This window comes from Phycodurus eques, chromosome 10 (genome assembly GCF_024500275.1).
Source record: "Phycodurus eques isolate BA_2022a chromosome 10, UOR_Pequ_1.1, whole genome shotgun sequence".
Classification (NCBI taxonomy): domain Eukaryota; kingdom Metazoa; phylum Chordata; class Actinopteri; order Syngnathiformes; family Syngnathidae; genus Phycodurus; species Phycodurus eques.
In genome coordinates, this window is record NC_084534.1 from 9,767,326 (window position 1) to 9,788,731 (window position 21,406).

General features: G+C 41.6%; 1 protein-coding gene across 3 annotated transcripts in view; it reads left to right on the forward strand.

The window, feature by feature from the left end:
• prickle2b (prickle homolog 2b) overlaps positions 1-21,406 on the forward strand; it is a 101,858-nt gene that overhangs the window by 22,660 nt on the left and 57,792 nt on the right. The gene's annotated exons all lie outside the window — the stretch shown is intronic.

A 21,406-nucleotide genomic window follows, 5' to 3' on the forward strand; every position in this document is an offset into this window, starting at 1 on the left:
ATGCTGGCCACTCATGCCAGAGTAGCATCTGCACAACTTGCACGCCGACTGAGGAGTATCTGGAACATTTGCACAATCAACATTGTCCCAGATTATGGCACTACTAGTCACTTTAAACTGCATACATTCCTTGAAGTCTCTGCGCCCTTTGCACAATGGTCATTCCACCAGACTATTGCTATATTAGTCATTCTAACTGCTCTAAGTGCTAAAAATTAAAAACAAATAATTTGTACCGACATTACCAGATAACTAGCAACCCATTATTACTCAGTGACTGTTTTTCTCAATGTCTTTATTTCTCAAAAGTATTCTCTGTCAATTGACTGTCTGTTGTCGTACTAAAGCGGCTCCAGCTACCGGAGACAAATTCCTTGTGTGTTTTTTGGACATACTTGGCAAATAAAGATGATTCTGATGACTCCTGCTTTTGACTGGCTTCAAGTTAGCCCTTAGATCATTCAGAAGCTCCAAGATGACATTACTGAATAGACGTTATGTTGCTCTAATTTTTCTTCCTGGTAATTCAAAAATGTTTAAACAAGCGTATCCTCGCTCCTCTCAATTTGCTTGAGCCTTAGCTGTGCTGCATTTCAATATTTAGAGATGCAAAATCAGCCATCACGATTTGTCTGAAGTTTAATAAATCACGTTGCACGGGCTAAATTAATCTATTTGCATATACTCCTCCCAGGACACGCAAAGTGTGTGGGCATTTTGTGCTTTGGCAAAAACAGCTCAGCTAGTAGATCAGTTTCCACATCTTCTTGCATGAGCAATCAAGTTTGTGTCAGTCTTCTTCACATGCAAAGCTTTAGTAAATCAGGCCCTTTATAAACAGTATACAGTACAGTATACTGATATAGCTTGGTGGTGGGCTGTATCTTACTTGGTACCCGCAAACGTAATTTTTGTTGTGAGAGATAATGTGATAAAACTGGGAAATTTGATTGGCCGTTAATGTCTGTGCTATTGTGACGCCATTCATTTGCAAGTTGACATTTGTAATCGCTGCCAAACCTGTTGCAGAAGTTCGACAACTAATGAAAACTAGTTACAGAATCACACACAGTATACACTGAGTTGACTGAATTGTTCAGTTGTATTCAATCATGTTGTTCGGTGTGAGGCTGTTTAACAGAATGTGGGAGGGAACCGGATTACCCGGAGAAAAGCCACACGTGCACAGTAAGATCATGCAAACTACTCATGGGAGGACCTGAGGCAAGATTCGAACCGGGACTATTCCACGGTGAGGCAGATGTGCTCACCACTATCCAACTGTGCTGCCTTTGTGTAACTAGTTCTATTCTATCACTGTCACATGTTTTCAAACTGTCCTCAGTCCATTTTCTGCTGCATGAGGGACCCATTTGATTTAATTTAGCTGTGAAATAGGTTAAATGAGTCGTTTTGAAGCTTCAAACAATGGTTGAATGCGTATTTGGTGGTCGATGTAATTTGATGCTGTGTCCTGAGCTGTTGTGGTGGATGTATACTTTTTCTAATTGATAGTTTCTCCTTCAAATGTTATTGTCAGTGATTAGTGGGCTTTAGTGGCTATAGTGCGGATAAATCAAACGTGGCTTGAAATCTAGCTATTATGAATACACATTCACCTGACAAGTTGTGGACAGATATGCCAAAATGTATATAAAACTGCCTTCCACTTGAACTCCACCCAAAGCAGAAACAGCATCCAAGGCCAGTCCAACTCAACACTGTATGCAGACTCCTCAGTGATTTGTGTGTTATCTGATGTATTCTCCATATGGTTCATGCGCGCGCACACACACACACACATCGCCATAGACACATTCAGTATGTTTAGTTTATTCCTCAACCCACACAATCTCACTTAAGCATGCAGCCAAACTTGTCTTTATTCCATCTCGTTTATCAGGTCACTAATATCAACTCTTCTCTGCCTCTGCTTGTTATACAGTTGTTTTGAACAGAAGGTCCTGGTTGGCTGTCCTCATCAACTCGCATTTATCTGTATGAGTGGATGTAATGAGATGCGAAGGAATTATCTGCTGTCAGGCCCGATTGGAGCTCAGAGCAGTTTATGGTTTCCTGGTTATAGTAGGGAAAAAGTTTTAAGTGTGAAACATGTCAGGATTTGTAGAGATGTCTGCCCTCTCTTTGCCAAAGCCACACAGTGTGTGGTCTTTATTAGAGCATCATCTTGGATTAAGCCACCTGAGAAGTTTGATGGTTCATCCAACCTGAACAGCACTTAGGGGTTGGACTTTGATATAGAGGAAATGAGTCCTGACTGGGAAACACTTTCCGAGGAGAGTGCACTTCATCACTGGTGGACTTTGAGAAGATGCAGAGGCAGAACCTTTCAGTGGGATAAACCCTGGAGGGCTGTTACCGTTCAGTTCCCAAGGAATGGAGAAGGAGGGAGGGAAATGCATGTTGAGTGTCGACGGGGGGAAATATCTGCCGGGTTTCCAGGTGGCTGCTGATCTTTTTTGTATAAAGATGTTGACCCATTGTTTCACCAGAAGGAAATATTGCTTTCCCATGCTGCATTGTCTGCATTGATTTACATCTTCATGCTGTTGCACAAAAGGATACCTCACTTTAATTTCTACTAATGAGTTTTTAATGCAAGAGAGCAAAAGATTTTGGGATGAGGCAACCTTTTTCAGGTAAAAATTTGCAATTCAAGTTGGGTAGATATTTTCATTTACAATTTAGGGCAGCAAGGCTCTTATGGAAGACTTTTTTTGGGGCTTTTGAAGATGCACTTTCTTCTACAATAACAAGATGCAAGACTTGACAAAAAAGGATACACATTAAAACTTATTATAGTTGGACTTTGCAATGAGTAGAGGATCAAAGGCTTGTTTCCCCCCAAAACTGTAATGTGAAGCGTGAGTAATTATAACAACTGGGACTGGGTTGGGGTGAATGAGTAAGAGTTAAAGGAGCCTGAAAATAGAGAAAAAAAGAACACAAAGGTTTTCACCCATATTGAAATTACTATGCTTAACTTGGCTCTTTTGGTGCTTTTTTTTTTTTTTTTTTTTAATCTATTCAGTGGTTTTCCACCAAACTACCACTACATGGACCAAAGTATTGGAAAAGTGCAGCTTTTGGAACTGAAAATTTGTTCTACCATTTTTCAGCTCTATTTCCACTCATCTGGGAAGATTACAATGCTGTCCAATCATCGTACCTCATCCAAGAATGCCTTCATGAACCTTGCTTTTTGTACTGGGGCACAGTCATGCAAAAGGCTCTTCACCAAACTGTTCCCCGATAAGATGGAAGTGTATTTGTCCAAAATACGACGTTTACCCCAATCTCTGAGAGATACATTTACTTGGTTAAAAAGTGGGTCCCAATAATTTTGTTCATGTAAAGTTGCTGGTTCAAAATCAGGCTCACCCTAAGATTGCATAAATAGTAAGTTTTTTTTAAATAGTATATTCTCTCTGAGTAATATAATGTCAACACACTTTTGACTCTTTTTAGTGATCTTAATTGTACATTGACATAGTGGTTAGCACTTCTGGCTCAAAGTCATGAGTTCCGGGTTCAAATCTTGGAACAGGTCTTCTTGTGTGGAGGTTGCACATAGGTGTAAATGTTAGTGTGGGTTGCCTCAATGTGTCCGTGATTCCGGTGTCATGCCGGTATCGATTATGGCTGGATGGATATATTAGACTATACTGTATGTGGTCTTAATTACTGTCATGGTCCAAATATATAAATGTCTCCTAGAACCTTTATTTCTATCTAGCCAGGCAAGATTTATTATTATTATTTTTTAATCGAGCATATCCAGTATACTTCAGTCTCAGGCAATGTTTGAGCGCTTAATTTTCAGACAACGTGATCGTTAATTTTGGTCAAATTATTTTTAAAAATACATTCTCACCCACTAACCATAGCAGCATTCCAAATCAGTGTTACAGTGTATGTATCTTTGTCTTATTACTGTGCCAGAGCTTGGCTATGGTGAATTTCGCATAGTTGACAGCCATTGATCCTTTTTAATGAGATTTTATTTTATTTTTTCCCCCCCCCCAATTTTTTGCTATACCTCCACTCCCTATCTTGCCTCATGATGCCACAAGGGAATCACTTAGGAAGAGAGAAGCCCTGAACCATGAAGAGCAAACCTGGACACAGACAAGACACCAGCACAGACAGAGTGGAGGATAAAAGAGTGGATGGAAAGCAACAGTGGAGGGGGGGGGCTGAATGTGAGGGTGGTTGGGGAGAAACAATGGGGAGAATTATAATCACTGTCATACTTTGACAGATACGCACTTCTGCTTCTGTCTTTTGTTCTCTCCTTTCTGTTCTGTTCTCTCCTTTCTGTTCAGTCCCTTATTCGTTTTTTTTTTTTTTTTAATATGCGTAAAATATATTCCTATGTGCAATCAAATCCTGGAAGGATTGTAGGAGACCTTGCCATCTGTCCTCTTTTTGCTTATAGATCTTTATGAGGTTGTTGTTATAGTTTGAATAAAACTATTACTAGATTAACAACCATTTAGAATGGCAATGTTCTTTTAACTTTAATATTATTTTAGTTATTATTATAATATTAATTTATGTTCTCACATAATGCTAAATTAATACTAAATTGATTATTAAAATTCATAAAGAACAGATGAGTCCTTAAACAACCTGACCAATGAAAGGTATCAGTAACGCAGTACAACTAGTTTATTTATTTATTTTTAAACTACATCTCTCACATGTAAGGAAATTGCAACATGAATAAGGATTATGGAATATGCTGGTGACAGAGTGCCCCATATCATATTTATAGGTAACAAAAGTATCAAATTAGGCTGTATACTGGATGTGGCCCCTCACCTGCAATGAGTTTGACACCCCTGCAGATCGTGGTTGATTGACTGAATGATGATTGCTATTGTGTGTGTGTGTGTGTGTGTGTGTGTGTGTGTGTGTGTATATATATATATATATATATATATATATATATATATATATATATATATATATATAGCGTTATAGTCCTGTAAGTCCCAACGAAGAACCTATCACATTTTGGTACAGTTTCGGATAAATGTGCAGATACCGGAAATCATCTCATTTCACATCAGTGTGGCACCAATGGAACCGTTCATCCCCTAGAATCATGGCACCATCTTTCTGTTCATCATCCTTTATGAACTAGGAAGGAGTTTGCTGACTAGCAACTGATTTGTTGTCAAATAGGATGCACCACAATTTTATGAACTTTTGTTATCAGTTTGTCCAGATACTTTGTGACATTGAGTCATTTATGGTAATTGTTGTATTGCTATAACAAAAAATGTAAGGCTCCTTGCAAAGTACAGTACACTACGTCAGGATTTGGTGGCTTATTAAGGTGATGTTTCTTCACACAAAAGCTCTTTTCCAGCATCCACGGTCTTTAAATCTGTCCCTGCCATTTCCATTACTCAGTAAATGTGCATGTTGAAGAGTTCTGAAGCGCTTGAAGTGATCTGAAGACAAGAGCAATGACTTTCTAAATGTAGTCCATTTACCTTCCGTTATAACTGATGAGGCGGCACAGTGTACGAATGGTTAGAGCGTCTGCCTCACAGTTCTGAGGACCGGGGTTCAATCCCCGGCCCCGCCTGTGTAGAGTTTGCATGTTCTCCCCGTGTCTGCGTGGGTTTTCTCCGGGCACTCCGGTTTCCTCCCTCATCCCAAAAACATGCCCGGTAGGTTTAATTGAAGACTCTAAATTGCCCTTAGGTGTGAATGTGAGTGTGAATGGTTGTTTGTTTACGTGTGCTCTGCGATGATTCTGGCAACCAGTTCCGGGTGTACCCCGCCTCCTGCCTGAAAATAGCTGGGATAGGCTCCAGCACTCCCATGACCCTTGTGAGAATAAGCGGCTCAGAAAATGGATGGATGTAACTGATGACTGCTTCTCAGCACCAACAAATCATAATGAGCCCCTCTGACAGCCTTTATGGGACCTTTTAGCCTGAAAGCATAAAACCCACTGTGTTGGCTCTCAGTGGAAACGTGAGTACATGCACTGCAAATAGATTTTTTTGTTTTCTGAGAACATCAAGAGACATTAGGAGGAAAGAAGCAGGGCATTTGTGGGTTTAGAAGTGGAAGACAATGCAGGTATAGAGATTTTTTGGATTGAGTGTTTGCTGATATTGAAGCACATTGAGTGTGACTCTTAGCTGCCTTCTAAAGCGTCCCTGATCACTCCTTTGTTCCTCCCTGTTCCCTTCCATTCTGCTTCATAGTGTGGCTTCCCTAGAGTGAGGCTGATACAGTATATGACATCTGCTTTACTGGCATTGGATTGTGGATATCCCTTGCGATACATGGAAACACATTTGCTTCTTTTTCTTCATGCATCGGTCCTTTACAATGGTGGGGATATGGGGGACATCTGGGTTTAACAAAGGTTAACCAAAATTAAAAAAGAAAAGGATCTTTGTGCGCCACACAAATATGTCCCTGATGCATCAGTATATTAATGTGAGCCGGACAAACAAATAGGTTCACAGAGGAATGAGACCAGTGATGTACAGTATAGAGTCTGAGTGTGACAAAATCACACATTGAGAGATGGAGGGAAAGTGCGGCTATAAAGAGAAAAGCCAGCATCAACCTTGTTAAACTGACAACCTGCTGCCAGAAGAGCTTATTGGCTTGTTTCCGTCTGATGGACGGACAAACTTGAGTCTTCTTCCTCTCATATCCCACTTAGAGTTTCCTGATGACATTTATATCCCCCAATAAAGTCGAGGAATTTGACACGAAAGAAAATGATTTCCTCCCTGAAAAGACTCCCCCTCTTTAACAGACTTTTGAAAGGTAATGTTTGGTATTGAGTGCAGAGGTCACTTGCACAATACTCAAGCATCACTAATGAGACAAGTTGAGACTGAAAAAGAACATCTGGAACAGGACGAGGCAACAAGAAATGCTAATTCTGGAGGAAAGAAAAAAAGTGATCAAATGCCGAACCAATTCATTTTTGTTGTACCCCCCCAATTTGCTTTATGGCACAGTGGCGCTACGGGAGGCTCTCCTCAGTGCAAGACACATGAAAGCCCGCATGGAGTTTGCTAAAAAAAACACCTGAAGGATTCCAAGATGGTGAGAAATAAGATTCTCTGGTCTGATGAGACCAAGAGAACTTTTTAGCCTTAATTTTAAGCGGTACGTGTGGAGAAAACCAGGCACTGCTCAACACCTGTCCAATAAAGTCCCAACAGTGAAGCATGGTGGTGGCAGCATCATGCTGTGGGGGTGTTTCTCAGCTGCAGGGACAGGACGACTGGTTGTAATCGAAGGAAAGCTGAATGCGGCCAAGTACAGCGATATCCTGGACAAAAACCTTCTCCAGAGTGCTCAGGACCTCAGACTGGGCCGAAGGTTCACCTTCCAACAAGACAATGACCCTAAGCACACAACTAAAATAATGGAGTGGCTTCAGAACAACTCTGTGACTGTTCTTGGATGGCCCAGCCAGAGCCCTGACTTAAACCCAATTGAGCATCTCTGGAGAGACTTGAAAATGGCTGTCCACCAACGTTCACCATCCAACCTGACAGAACTGGAAAGGATCTGCAAGGAGGAATGGCAGAGGATCCCCAAATCCAGGTGTGAAAAACATCCATCCATCCATTTTCTGAGCCGCTTATCCTCACTAGGGTCGCGGGCGTGCTGGAGCCTATCCCAGCTGTCATCGGGCAGGAGGCGGGGTACACCCTGAACTGGTTGCCAGCCAATCGCAGGGCACATACAAACAGACAACCATTCGCACTCACATGCACACCTACGGGCAATTAAGAGTCTCCAATTTATGCATGTTTTTGGGATGTGGGAGGAAACCGGAGTGCCCGGAGAAAACCCACGCAGGCACGGGGAGAACATGCAAACTCCACACAGTCGGGGCCGGGGATTGAACCCGGGTCCTCAGAACTGTGAGGCTGACGCTCTTACCAGTCGGCCACCGTGCCGCCTGTGAAAAACATAATTCCCAAAAAGACTCATGGCTGTATTAGCTCAAAAGGGTGCTTCTACTAAATATTGAGCAAAGGGTCTGAATACTTATGGCTGTGTGATATTTCAGTTTTGTTTTTTTAAATAAATTTGCAAAAATGTCAACAATTCAGTTTTTTTCTGTCAACATGGGGTGCTGTGTGTACATTAATGAGGGGGGGGGGGTGAATTTAAATGATTTTAGCAAATGGCTGCAATAGAGCAAAGAGTGAAAAATGCCAGGAGGGTTTTTCATATTGAAATGTCCATCCAGAAGTTGGAGTAGATTTTATAGCTGCATAGAATGTTCTCATGGAGTAAGAATGAGTGTGACTTAAATCACTTTTCCATTGACTGGAGACACACATGACAGTTGACACATCTTTTACAACACACGTGGCAACTACTATGGAATAAAATTGAAGAAGTCAGTTCCAATAAGGGGATCCTTATTTTTTGTTTTGATAAATGGCTCTGAGGCAAACTTTTTAGTGTGGCCACGGGTTGTTTCTGTGCAGATTGATTGTTTGGTGATGCCATCTGATTTTCCATTTCATTTCCCCAACTTGAGTCCTCCCTGTCCCCAGTGTTCATCCTTAAACACTGTCTACATTATTCATGGAGCAGAAAGTGTATCTTTGTAGATGAAATATGCATGAGACCTTTTGCTGTTGGCTTCCCTTATCTTACCACACGCACACCCCCAAAGGAAGGAATCACTTTGAATTGTCTGATTACATTGGGATCAAAGGATCGCTCTAATAGCCTTTTGTGTGTCTTCTGGTATACCCGGTTCACATGATAGGATTTTAATTTTTTTTTTTTAAAGGAAGTTGACTTTTCAGAGAGGACAGTGATGTGAACTAGCCCAGTATGAAAGAGGGGAACGAAAAATAATGTTCTCTCAATGGTCACTAAAGATGGAAACCAAAAGGAGGTGCATGCAAAGAGAGCATTGAACAAAACCTCATCAAACAGAAGGAGACTCTTCTGGGGACTGTCAATAGAAGCAATAGCCAGTGATTGATTGTGCCAGCGCAGCATGCAGAGCAGATCCCTGGAGAACGTGCATTTGTGTACGGGTGTGTCTGCAAAGAGCCTCAGCTGTTCTAAAATCAGGGGGCCACGTGCCTGTTTTGGAAACACTCCAGCAATGTTATATTTTGAAGCCACATTCACCACAAAGTGAGGGCCTCCATAATGTGTTTCCCTATTCTGTATTTATTTTTTTTTTGCTCCTCCGCCCTGCTCTTAATTTATGGTGGTGTTTGTTTGGATGCATGGCAGAGTGACGAGATGGCTACAGTATTTAATGAGGCGGGAGAGTCAAGCACGTGTTCTGTGAACTGTTTCTTTGGAGTTTTGCACTTGGAACCATTTACTAAGAGAGGGTTCCACCATTTTCCCGATTCATCTTCTGTATGTTCTAAGGAGAGAAAGGAGTCATTAAAATTTTTTCATAGATTTGGCTATCATCATCAGTTCAACTTTGTGGCTTCGGTCACTCAAATACACAGCATCCTTTGGAGCCATAAGCAGCCAAACCCTGACACAGGTGAGCACACTGTACGCAGATGGCAGACAAGCAATCCTTTTAAGTTTGCAAAAAAAAAAAGAGAGAGTTTAGGAGTGTGGTGAGTTAATGAATAACATTCAGACTCAGGGGTGCTTACATCACTAAGACGCTCTGTTTTAGAATGTGGTGACTACGTGTGCATGGCACACACACACACACACACACACACACACAAACTCACACAATGACCCCACAGATAGATAATCCAAACAAGGCAGCGTTCACTCAGGTCGGAGGTTATCTATTTGTATGTGTCTGAATCCAAGATTGTCTCTCTTTTGGGGATGTGGTGTGTTTAATGCCCCACGTGAAAACCAGCTGCAGATGACTGTCTGCAAGCCCAGACAGTGGGTCATTTCATGTTCTGGTTCTTTTTTCATGTGTGAATGCAGGAGAATAAAGCTAGAGCAATTTAAGTTTTCCCACAGCCTTTCTGAAATAGTTTTGAAGTATTTAATTTGTAGAGACATTTTTATTGTGTGTAGTCATTTGCAAGGTGGGTCTGATATTTTTGTCCAGACTCATACTGTAATTAAAAGAACCTTTGATTAACCTCCCAAAAAGTTCTAGTGGGCTTTCCCTGGCACTTATTATTATTATTATTTTGTTTGTTTATTGGCGGCACGGTGACCGACTGGTTAGAGCGTCTGTCTCACAGTTCCGAGGACCGGGGTTCAATCCCCGGCCCCTGATGTGTGGAGTTTGCATGTTCTCCTCGTGCCTGCGTGGGTTTTGTCCGGGCACGCTGGTTTCCGCCCACATCCCGAACACATGCATGCAGGTTAATTGAGGAGTCTAAATTGCCCGTAGGTGTGAATATGAGTGCGAATGGTTGTTTGTTTGTATGTGCCCTGTGATTGGCTGGCGACTGGTTTAGGGTGTATCCCGCCTCCTGCCTGATGATAGCTGGGATAGGCTCCAGCACGCCCGCGACCCTAGTGAGGAGAAGCGGCTCAGAAAATGGATGGATGTTTGTTTATTTTATTTTTTGCTTTTACTGAAGGTTTTGTGCTAACATTGGCTGGTATTGAGAACTGTTCATAATTCCACCACTTTGACTAAGTCCCCAGTTCTAGCTGAGGAGATTTTCCCAAAGTATGATGCAGCCACCACTCTGCTTTTCTGTTGGTATAGTGTTTATTTGGCGATGAGCAGTATGGTTTGCGCCAAACATACCTTTTACAGCTATGGCCAACCTTGGTTTCACTTGACCACAACACAATTTCCCACATGCGATTTGTTTCTTCTTCTTTGTACTATTAGACTTATGTCTTGCCACCATACCCCATAGCCGAGACATACAGTATAAGGAAAATGGAAAAATGTTGTAACATGTACTTACCAGAAATTCCAGCAGGTCCTTCAGTGTTGCTATCTGCCTGACCATTTTTTTCTTTACGTGCCATATGTTCGTGCCACTTGAAGACAATTGTCTTCACTGTGTGTTATGGTGTTAATACCTCAGAAATTATTTTCCTGACTGATACATTTGAACAATTAGATCCCTCTGATACTGTGGAAGCTCTCTGTGGACCATGGATTTTGATGTAAAATGTGACTCCAAAAATGTCAGGAAAACGCTACTAAAATGTCTGAACTTTATTTGGGGTTAAATGATGGCAGGTGTGTGACTACCATTTAGCATTAGTTTAATTGTGATTGGTTAAAGGGGACATATTTTGCCAAACCAACTTTTTCTAGTATTTGGGATGTACAGTAATATTGTCTCTATGGTGCATCAGTAACCGTGAAATATGAATTAAAACTGCTCCCAAGCCAGCGCTGTCAACATAACAAACACACATGCTCTCACAAGTGGGTCTTCTACACCGAGGCAACCAATCAGAGGAAAGGGGGCGGTATTAGCCAAATAGGGACAAAGCGGATACAAAACTGGGTCAAACAGAAGTAGATCTGAAAGGGGCCTTTTCTGAACACTCGTGTGACAAAATCAAGGTGTTTATTAGACTGAAATTGACACTTTTATACTAAGTCCAGCGTTATTGATGGTGTCGTGGTACACTTCCCTGACTTTGGTGCGGGCAGCGTGGGTTTAGTTCCCAATCAGTGACGTTGTGAATGTGAGTGTGTCCGTGTCTCTATGTGCCCTGCGACTGACTGGCGACCAGTTCAGGGTGTAGTCCGCCTTTCGTCCGGAGTCAGCTGGGATAGGCTCCAGCACCCCCGACCCTAACCAGGATAAGCGGTGTTGAAAATGGATGGATGGATACTAAGTCCATGTTCGAGAGTCACTCTATGGAGGTCTAAATCGCCAAAATACGGGACCTTTAATTCTGAGTACAGCAACATCCCCAGTCATGAGTTTATGTTCACTTCCCCTCTCGGAAATATTTCTTTTTTTCCAATTCAGTTACACAGATTATAGGTCACATTAATGGCGAAAAAAAAATTTGAATAATTTTTTTTTATATCTAAAATCTGGCATTTAAGGGTGTATACTTTTGTTGTCTACTGTACGTACTGTATATTCCAAGAGATTTAACCTTTTCTTTTTAGTCACAATAATCAAGATGAAGATATGCTTTGGGAGGTGAATCTCATTTTAAGAAATCAATATGTGCTACGGAGTTTAAGGAAGTAGGTCAAAAATTCAGTAAGAAGTTTTATCAAATCTGTGTCAGCAAATAATTGGTGTTTGCTGTGTCTTAATGATCTGACTATTTGGTTTGACTGACATTGCTGACAGCCACTGTGCAAAGGTAATTAACTTGTGTACTCAGCAGGAGGTGGATTGGGGAGTTAATGAGGGAGCGTGACTAAGAAGAAAACGTATGCCTCTGTGTGGGAGTGTTATTGTTATTGTGCTATGCAGATCCACGGAGTTGGCTATGCAACAACACTGATTAAACCTAAGACATTGAACTGAGCTTTAAGGGCTTTACTTGTGAAACAATTCAGTTTTTTAAAATCAGTTTCTGGGAATTCAGTAAACCTTTGTAGGACTCATGTTCGCTAGTACTTTCTGAGTAATCGTATTTGCAATTTGCAGTGTTGAAAGAATTGGGATTTACGTCAGACAGATTTGTAATGATTGGAACACTAAATGGGACCTGATGTCCTGCTACTAGCCCTCCAGAAATTATTTGCAGCTTTGCAGAAAGTAGGAGACCAGGACCTTGAACAGAAGTTGTGTAGGCTTTTTCTAATAGAGAAGAGTGCATTAATGTGGCAATGTAGGTAGAGCAGAACAATTGCTTGTCAATTTCCTCTTCCAGTGCACGGGACTTGCAACTATTGATACAGCTCTACTTGCAAAAGACAATTTTCCATTAGGTACCACCGGAGTTCCAAGTTGGAATGGGTGTGGCCCTCAGTCTACTCGCAATTAAAATTCGTCTCCTTACTTTGTTAAGAGTGGAGCCGAGCCGGCACTGAAGCCGCAGGTGATTGCCAATTAACGTCATAGCATACAAAGAGGTATGTGAGGGTAATATTTGTTACACAAACATATCAGTACTGAAGTCAAGACGCTGACTGGGTAATTGGCATGCCATCAGAACTCAACGTAGTGTAAAAATTAAATATCATTGGCCTCCAAACGCGCAGCTTTTGTTAAAGATACGTGATCTGTATAATCGTCCATTCCAGGAGGCTTTGTTGGTTCTTATCTTTTTAAAACTTCTCTGTCCTTTGGTTTTCTCACATTTCAATTCCACCCTGCCTGCCTGAAACAAAAAGAGATCAGAAACAGCTGCAAAAATTATGCTAATAAGTTCCGATCGTAGACTGTTGGTTAGCTGCGCTGAAATGCTCCAATGTTGCCTTTCACAGAGGATATGCTTTGCCTTTAAAAAAATCCTCTTTCTGGAGACAATCACCGCCAGGCAAAAGAGAAGATTAGTGGTTACAAACCTCTTCATCTCATCCTCTCGCACCCCCATCGCATTTCCACCTGCCTGTCTTTCTTTGCTTTCAACTTTGCAGCCTTCTGCTTTTCTTTGTCTGTATCATTCTTGGCTGAAGCTTGACTCGTGGTAGTTGGCCTGAGCAATCCTCTCATCACCCTTTGCACAGTCAGAGAGAAAAGCAGCCAGGATGATAAGCAGAGCCAACTAACTGTCAGAAACTATGAGATGAGGAGTGAGCAATCCATCTAGACTATACTGTGCATGCCTCACTGATGAAACAGACATTTTATATGAAATCCTGGCATACAACAGTCATGGCAATGGAAATTTTGATTATTTTGTTTTTGTTCCCCCCCATTTTGTTGTTAACTTTTGATCATAAGTAGTTCCACATCTTTTCTTTTATAACACAGACATAACTTGTTTATAAATTGAGTTCAATTCAGTTTGGTGTGGAGCTTCAGTATGATCCAAGGATGAATTGATGTTGATCAGATTATGGTAATTTTTGCCCCCTCAAAAACTAGTGTGTACTTGAAGACAGTTCCAGACTCAAACATTTGGCATCATAAAAGCTTTATCAACTTTATAGGCAATGTGTGCAAGAAGAAGTTATGAGATGCTGACATTAATAGCATGTTTTTTGCTGGATTTTAGCTGTGTTAAGGGCATCTTTCTTCAAATAGCTAGCTCATGTTCCCACAGTATTTGAGCTGCCTCAGCTTTGTCCCCTTAATGCCTTTGGTCCTCTTGGCCTGGGCTTGAGGGGTTGATTGATAACATCTCCTTTCTTTCTGAAACAAGGTGTTGAGTACAGGATATCCTCTCTGCATGTGGCTAGAGGAACAAGTGGCCAATTTTTGTTCACCCCCCTCCCCTCTTCCTGGATGCATCTAAGGTCCTCTTCACACATGTCTGGTTTTCAACAGTGACAAATGGTGTAATTTTTGAAAACATTAAGTTGGTCACTAGAAAAGTGATGTGTGAAGGCTTATTGCGTAAATGTAACCAGTTCAGGGATTTTTCATACTCATTTGTCATATTCTCTGCTCAACCAATGGGTCCAATTGTTCCTGGCACAGCTGGATGAATCTCGTCATATTTTAGGCAGGACTATAAAATTCGGTGTCATATTTGAATGCTGTGAGCTGTAGTTGTCTATTTTACGCTAAAGTAGTGATGCAAAGAGGCGGCACGGTGGCCGACTGTTAGAGCGTCAGCCTCACAGTTCTGAGGACCCGGGTTCAATCCCCGGCCCCGCCTGTGTGGAGTTTGCATGTTCTCCCCGTGCCTGCGTGGGTTTTCTCCGGGCACTCCGGTTTCCTCCCACATCCCAAAAACATGCATTAATTGGAGACTCTAAATTGCCCGTAGGCATGACTGTGACTGTGAGTGCGAATGGTTGTTTGTTTCTATGTGCCCTGCGATTGGCTGGCAACCAGTTCAGGGTGTACCCCGCCTCCTGCCCGATGATAGCTGGGATCGGCTCCAGCACGCCCGCGACCCTCGTGAGGAGAAGCGGCTCAGAAAATGGATGGATGGATAGTGATGCAAAGATATTGCGGTTTATAGTATGTTGGTGTAATGCAAAAATATTAGGTCACCATGACCTTTGATACTTTAATCTTTAAGTTATATTTAAGACAATAAAACAGTAAATAGTAGGACAGACAGAAGGATTAGACAAAAATTCAAAACCCTATCCTACTTTCGTAACAGCACTTAGCCAAATAATCTTAATTCTTATTATTCAACATTTGGCCGTAAAAAAACAATGAACTCCAAAGGAATTTTTTACCAGAAAATACATTTTAAAAATAATAGAAAGGTGTTCTCTTTTTGATATACTGTGTTTTAGCAATATCCCTAAGATATATTATATTTTTTGCTGATCGGCAAGCTGAATTGTGACCTTTTGTCAAAGAAATATGCCGTTTTCGGTGACAATGTAGTTTATCGAAGTGGTTTTGCCACTTCCGCTGCAGCCGGGGGGTAGAGCCTCGGATCGAGTTACAACAATAATGATTAACATATACGCACACAGTGGCTAACACAGCTAGTCAGTGGTGTTGCAATGAAAGTCAGATCGTGCAGGAAGGCAGGACTTCACACACACAGACAGAATTGCATTTCAAATAGGTCCTTATTAAAAATTGTTAAGCTAAAGAAGAACAGTTTCACTTATACAGTATTTGCATTGAAGATACATGCCTTTGTGGTCAGGTTTGGATACAATTTTCCTAAATGGGTTGCAGTCCCACTTGGCCTCCACAAATCTTTCAAGACGCTCAACTCTGGCTGCCAAACACTCCTGGATGCAGTGAACTCACAGTGAAAGGCCCACAAAAGATGTGATAATAATTGGCCCACTTCACTGTTCTGGCCGGTGCCAGAAACTTCAACCTCGTACCTACCGTGCAGAGATTTATCTCGCTCCACTTTTCTGCCTGTATTTAACTGACATTTGACTGTCAGCAAGGGCTAAGGCTAAAGGGAGTAGTTTGGACCATGGTTTGCCTGCAATTCACCATCAAGAGACTCATCATAAGGTCGAACGCAACTTGCCCTGATTTAAGTTATCTGCTACCCACTGAATAGTTCAACTGGGTTTTCGGGAGTGCTCCAGCAGATGTTTCCATAGACCGCTGAGCCCGTGGCTCTTAAGGCAGGAGAAAAGACTGATTTACTGCTATTGAGGGAATACTACACTAGTACTGTCCTTGATTTTCTGTCCACTCCCATTTACTTTAACAGTTACATACTTTAGCTCAAACAACAGTGCCTTCAAGCTCCAATACTGAGTTGCAGTGCCGAAAACACAGAACACTGCATGAGTCAATGTTTTGTAAAAAAAAAGTGTAGGCCTTCATGTGGTCCTTCTAAATTTGAAAAATAAGTAACATTAAGTAATTATGGTTGAAGCCTTCTTGACAACTGCAACCACATTTGCTGTTTTCTTGTCCACAACATTGAGGATCTGTTGCTGTTTGACACACACTGTGATTATGGATAAAATCTGAACAAGTTTAGTCATACAGTTTCAAGAAAACTATACAACAAACATGTCAAGATATACATTTTAGTCTTTAAGGTCAATAAGTAGACTTAAATTTGAACTAGGTGGCAGTTTTAACTTACACAATTTTATTTATTTATTCAATTCCAAAAATTAACCTTATTGAATGAGTATTAAAGACAATATTAAAGAATATGCAAAATGAGTTAGGTCAGTGGAGGTCATGTCAGAGGTCCCTGTCACCTTTTTTGATCAATATTTTAAATTTCAGGGACTATTCCTCTTATTCTGAGCACGAACCTTGATTTTGAAACGGGAGTGGTCAAAGGTCATACAGGTGCATGCCTTTCTCCAGCTGCGATCGCCAACAGCGTGCTAATTTTCTTTAGCACGCTTTTTTTTTTTTTTTTTTTTACAGAAGGAACCTGGCATCTACCGGCCAGGTTCCTTCTGTAAAACTGTCACAGTGAAATAAAACAATTTTTAACCTGCCTTTATCACATCATAACTGCCTTCTCTGACAAAACAAAACAAGTGTAAGATTTGTGGAAATCTTGCTCACTGTAAATGACGTTTTACATACTCTGTGCGCGAAGAAAGACTTTTTATGGGCTAAATGCACGAAGGAGGCAAAACTGCTGACGACAGTTGGCAGGCTGTTGTAGGGGTCCATGTTGTGGGCTGTTTGCCCTCTAGGCAATCAGCTTGGTGGTCGCCTCTGACTGCATTCAACTGTTGAAAAACTCTTATCATTTCCTCACTTCCTTTTGGTCCCTCCGTGCGCTCACCCCTGCTGCGGGATTGCTCTTCTCATCTTCACCTCAGCCCATCATGGCAAGTGTTTCTTTTGCCTCTCCCCTCACACACTCACTGTTCTGAAGAATGAAAACAGACTTTTTCAATTAGGGAAAGCCATTGAAATTGTTTGCTTCAGGCTGCTGCGCTCTCTGTCCCTTCTTGTCTTCATTCCTTGCACAGTCGGTGGGGTAGCGGGAAGTGGTGAGTAACTTTTGAACGTTTTCATCCTTTTCGTTTAGCTGCTGATTTGTGCTCGCTGGCTGCTGAATCTGTGATTGGTGGGGAGTTATTCTTTGGCAGGGTGTCAAGAGTGGTGTAAATGCAGCATTTTGGCACCTTCACCTGGGATAGATAATTGCCTTAGTGACTGATTTCTTTTCTTTTGGACAATATTGACGTATCTTGAAAATATAGACCCTTAAGGGATGTTAATTTTTTTCAGTCACAGTTTTAAGGTAGTGGTAATTTTGGCAATAATTGGTGAACTGTTTTTATTTTTTTTTTTATTATTATTATTTTTTTTTTACAATCACTAAGTGTCTCTCCCTTTTGAATTACGGCAAACTGACAACTTGGTGAAAGCCACTTGAATCCTATGTTTGGGTTACTTCTGTGCTGCTTTGGTAGGCTGCAAACAAAACCTTTTGGAGTGAGTGGTTTTAAGGAAGAAAGACAGATGAAAGGAGACACCCAAAAGATTCCCAGAATTATTTTCGCATAAAAGTCTTCAATGTGGAAGACAGTAAGGACAAGAGTAAAAGACACTTGAGAGGCAGCACCTTGTCATCTCAGCTGTTGTGATTCAAGTAGGCTGACAGCACACAAAACTTCATGCATCTCACAGCTGTGCTTCATGGCTCCCCTCTTTTGTTTTATTTTTAACCAAGGCACCTGTATTAGGTGCCATCCAAACTATTGTCCTACAAACTGTCTGTGTTTTAGATGGCATGTTGCACTACTGTTGTGGCTGCTGTGTGGGCCTGGATCAACTCATGCCTGCATATGTCAACTTTTATCTCGTCACTCATCTCTTAAAGAAAGAAAGTGGACTTCATTATGTGTGTTGTACTGCAAGTCATGTCAGATGTGCTAAAATTAAGAGCAGTTTGCATGTGCGAGATCCAGCGCTGTCTCAGCAGTCTTTGTTGACCGTGTGTCTGTAAATTGCCATATTGCATTCCACACAGACATGTTGCCAGCTTTGTTGATGGCACCCTCGTGTGAAAAGCTGTTAAAAGATTATCAAGGGCTGGAAAAAAAAATGGGTTTAGTGCACAGCGTGTCTTGCACCATCCTGCTCTTCCTGTGTCCCGTGCCTCCCACAGCTCCTCTGCACCTGGGCTCCAAGCTCACCCACAGCGACGACAATGAATGGAATCTGCATTGACTGATTTACGTTGCCTAAATGTGTTACTTGGACGCAAACAGTGTTTTTATGAGCGCTGGAAAATCAAATCACAAGTTGAATTACTTGACAAAAGGTTTTGTCGACAGTCGTCGGAAGACCTGCCATGTCATTCTATTACTACTTCCTTCCAGACCTCAGGACAAGCCTCCCTCCTTTGTATTTTCCTCCAGGGAGAAGAGGCTAAATTCTGCTGAGCTCACTCAAGTATAAAGCAGCTAAGTGTTTGAAGTCAGGCTGAGAGGGGGATAGAAAGTGGAGGGCTAGATGATGAATGCAAGTGGATTTTTAGTTGCTCCTCAGGCTGTGAGTGTGGCAATTGATTTGGTAATTGAGTGGCCTTCTCATCCACCCACCCCCTAAAGTAAATTCCTGCTGCCTGTGGCCGACCAACAACATCAAGAAAGCTGGCTCGCAGTTGTTCATAAATGTTGACCTGCATTGATCAGTATTGACCTTCATCCAAAAGGTCTTTTATCATGTGAACCCCTACGCTCATACTGCCCTACACTCATTCAGGCTTCAGCTTGTTTATCTGTGCCATCACTTGAATTGGAGCTCCATTACTGCAATTTATATAATTTAATATGGTATTTGTCTTTAATAACTGGTGGGAGGATGATTACTCCTGTTACTGAAGGGGGCAGCTATAATGATCGTATTGTTTATACAATATACTGTCTGTCCCGTAAGTGTACTGTGCTTGAGCTCGGAACAGAATGCTCCCACTATTTGTCAAGCACGGTACTGTACACTACATATTGTTTAGTGACAGAGCGCCCGAAGAAACCGTCTACGAGAGCTCTTAATTTTCTATTTTTGCATCCTTATTGCTTCATGCATCTTGGGCCACTGCTGTGATTTCACTAATGTCATACAGACATCTGGAAATCATTATAGTGTGTAAGCAATCCTAATTAAGATCTGCACCAACATTATAAATTCCTACATTTACATGTATTTATAATTGGGATTTCTGCATTATTAACATAACATTGCAAACAAATGTGAGAAAAAAATTGTGCACCTATTACTTCTACTCAGATGCACACAAACATTTTCACGATTCTTCTTCAACGGTCGCATTGTTTTGTGTAACTAATTTTACTGACACAACAAATAGTAATGAGTCCTTACAAATTTTATCAGATGGGCCTCATGTGTTTAAGTCCACACACATGAATACTATAAACGCAAAGCTAGAGCTCTAGAGACTAGCCGAGGGGAAACGTGCCTCCAGAAAAGGTAGGTTGCCACTCAAATGTTGCCAAGCTTGGCCAGTGATAAGGCCGACCACGGGAGACGTCTGCACTCAGGGCCTGTCCGTCAAACATGAGAGCCTGCTTCCCCCTCTTTACAAGAGAACGATGGGAGTGATTAGTGAGGAGGAGTGCGAGAAGGGAAGACGGAGAGGCAGGAAGACAGATATGGAGTGGTTTGGGAATAAGAGGATTGAGGCCCTTGAATCACGAGAAAGGGTCAGAGAGGAAAAAAATGGACCTTGCTGGATTCCATCAAACCCTGAGCGATTGGGAAAATTAGGAAAAAGTAGAAAAGGAATAAACTGCAGAGTGAGTGAAGAGGGGGATTGGTCAATACCAGCAACCGTGAAACCCTATTTGTGTGTCTGCCAAACCACGCATGTGAAGGTCATGCTTTTTTGTTTAAAAAAAAGCAAACTATCAGATATACCAAATAAAAGTCTCCTCCTCTTGCTATGCAAGTCATAACTTATTCTGCTGATTTCCTTTACTGGCTAAAACCATTGGAGTCGTTCAGTGATAGAAATGCATTGAACGTGTGCAAAAATTGCACTTTGGCAAATATCTTTAGTAAATGAGTCTGGCTTTTTAAAATGCCAGTCAGCTATTTGTAAGGGCTGTAGGGTGCATGTGTCTTTACAATGTGGTACAAGCTTTGGTATCCTCTTGTTCAGCTACTTCTACTTGAGCTTTTCTGCTGACAAGGAAGGATATAAGTTGAGGCCTAGGCTCTATATTCAACAGCATCACCCCTGAGTCATTTCTGTTCTTGATAATGCATACCGTAGACCCACGGAATAGAAAAGAAATATGTTCAGCCTTGCTTTTGGCTTTTATTTTTTTCCTGTAGTCCTTTTCTCTCTCATGTAGAGTTGTCAGTGATCAAAGAAGGCCCAGATGTTGCTTTCACCAATCTGCTTTCACCATCGTTTGACTTTGTTGTGAAAGTGGCCTGAGTTGCGTTCATTTGGCTGAGGGTGGCCGCCGGTCCTGTACCATTCATCACACAAGAAGAGATGGATTGGAGATTCATGGGACGTGGAGTGGCCTTAGCGCTCCTGCGAGGTTTAATCAGGAAATGAGCTGTGCAGCTGAGCCGTAGCATTAGAGGAAAAGCTAATTTGATTTGGTTCCACACCTCCCATGTTTTCCATCATGTTTGATCAGCCACCTCTGTGGAAAAGTTTTTCTTGGGGTGGAGGGGATTTATTTTGCTGCCTTTGTTTTGGACCTATCTGCTACATGTGCCACACTACTGTACATAGCTATTTTTGGTTCCACTGTGTGGAAGTTGCTGCTCTCTCACAAATCATGAGAGTCCTGATTGTGGGTAAGTGAAGAAGTGAAAGGAAGGGTTGATGTTTTCATTCTGAGCTTTAGATATTCGTCATTATTTATGGTTCTCTCTCACTGGGTAATTCTTGTGACGTATGGTCATTCTTCAGGCTGAGGCTCTACCAGCAAAATCGGGGTTGCTTT